The sequence below is a fragment of the Jaculus jaculus genome, chromosome 1 (assembly GCF_020740685.1).
Source record: "Jaculus jaculus isolate mJacJac1 chromosome 1, mJacJac1.mat.Y.cur, whole genome shotgun sequence".
Classification (NCBI taxonomy): domain Eukaryota; kingdom Metazoa; phylum Chordata; class Mammalia; order Rodentia; family Dipodidae; genus Jaculus; species Jaculus jaculus.
This window is the reverse complement of record NC_059102.1, coordinates 176,265,640-176,268,141: the sequence shown is the minus strand read 5'-3', so window position 1 is coordinate 176,268,141 and position 2,502 is coordinate 176,265,640.

Below are 2,502 nucleotides of genomic sequence, written 5' to 3'. Positions count from 1 at the left end.
AGAGACATTTATCATACTAATAACTGGGGGCTAACTCCACAATGCACGACCCATTTTCAATAACAAGGAGGGTCTAATGGGAGGGGGTAGATCACAGATGAGCCTAAATAATGGTACCAAACTGCCTGTATTTACTGAAAAGAAAACTAATAAATTAAATTTAAAAAAAAAGAATAAAAATAAAATCCCATACAAGGTTCTACAACACAAAGGCATTTGTTTCTAGATGGCATGTAATTTTAAATTAAATGCATCCAAAAGAAATTATATGTTAACCTATGTAAAATGTCTCATGAAGAGCATAAGGTAATAAACATATTGGGTTATTTATCATTCATTTAACATTTTGATATTCAAAATTGATATTCAATTTTTGTGCTATATTAGATTGACAATTAACTAGTGTTATGTGTTAAATGAATGATAAATAACCCAATAAGCTTTGTATGTTTTAACTAATTTTTGTGTTTTCCTAGCTTCATATGTCCAATTCAGATGACTACCATGATGATGCAATAAGCTCTAGACACTAGTTGCCTTGCACAGGTATTTTCACATAACAGCCATTACCAGCTGTCTCATTAAGACACATCTCGAGTCTTATTCTGTATCTTGAAAACAATGCATATTTCATTACAGGTGTTTAGTATTTCAGGCATCTATGGTGTGATCATAGGACACACAACAATGTGTAACTTATAAGTGGATCTACAAATTTTCCCAGTTGACTACTCTTTTATATTTTTAAACCACCTTCCCATTATCTCAGGCTTTCAGAGAGATATAAAAGTATTCACAATGAATGTGTAAGATATGAACATATTTAAATATCAACATTTACAATAAGGTTGTTATTCTTAACTGCTGGAAAAAAATCTTCAAGGAGAAACTAAGATCTATGTTCTCATGACTATGTAAACAATGGTGCAATTAGTGGATATCAACCTAACTGTACCCATCATTTGGTAGCACAAATAAGCAAACACAAAACCTAGCGACAGAAACTTACATATTCTTTGTCTAAGTCAGCTGTTATGAAACAACCAAAAAAGCCCCACAACCTCCAATATGAGAAATTAAAATAAAACAAAGGCTTTAACTTAATGTCTAAGGGACTTTAAAGTAGAAGCAGACCTTTTCGGTGTTTTATTCATTCAAACATCATCTTCCTAGGTAAGAAATCTTCCCTTATCAGTAATGACATAACCCTGTATCTGCCCAGTCTCATCCCAGGAAAGTGAGACCTTCCATAAACTCCTATGACCAGTGATGGAGATAACAAGAGAGCTTAGCACTCCAAGGACTGGGTACTAACTAAGACATCTTCCAACTTGAACAGAATTGAGCTCCCAGAAACCTCTTGAGTCATTCTAGCAGAAAAGCAATTCTTCCATTTATATATGCAAATATAGTCTAGGACTTTTAATCACCGCCATTTTAAAAGCTGATACTGCAAGGTATTTATAGATTCTCTTTTTAGAATATTTGGAACCAATTCAAATTCAGTAATCTCTCCTGAACAAGTTTCTTCCCTTGTGAATCCCTAGAGGAGAGAGACTTGGATTCTGCCAAGAAAACATAGATGGCTGCCAAGTAAAATGAAGAACCTATGATATGAAAAGAAAAATACTGAACTGCCATGATTAATAAAGTATCAGTTTCAAAGTATCAGATATGCAAATGTTATTTAGACTATCCTGAAAATAAAACATCTGCAGCCCCCTTTCCCAGCTAACACCCGCACAGCGCTGCGCATGCCAGTCCCATGCTGGTTTTGTCACATGACTGAGTATGGTAACATCTCCAGCATCACACTCTGCTTAGAAAGTTCAGGGCTTTGTGCTTCTGTGTGAACCTTAGAGTCGTTTCATCTTCATAGTTCTGTGAAGAATAGCATTGGGAGTTTCACAGTACCTGCATGGAACCTGTTCATTGCTTTTGATAACAGAGCCTTTTACACACTGTCAGTTGCGTCAGCCCATCAGCATGGCAGGTCTTTCCCACTTGTAGTATCTTGTCAAATTTACTCTTCAGTGTCTTAATTTTCATTGTGAAGGCATTTCACCACCTTTGTTAGATTAATTTCACCACCTTTGTTAGATTTATTTCTGGATGTATGTAAGCCATATCAATGGGATTTTTTCCCCAATTCCTCAACAAGGTCCTTATCAGTATATATAAAAGCCACTGAATTTTTGTATTAAATTTCTATCTTGCTACTTTGCTGAAAGCAGTTATTTGGACTAAGAGTTTTCTGAGTGGAGGTAGGGGAAACTTGTTATGATCTCTAAAGAATAGGAATGTGTCTTTTGCATGTAGGGATGTTTTGAGGTCTTCTTTTCCTATGCTTTCTAAATTTTTTATTTACTTTTTTTAATTTCCTTTTTTTTTTTTTTTTTTGGTTTTTTGAGGTAGAGTCTCACTCTGGCTCAGGCTGACCTGGAATTCACTATGGAGTCTCAGGGTGGACTCAAACTCACGGCAATCCTCCTACCTCTGCCT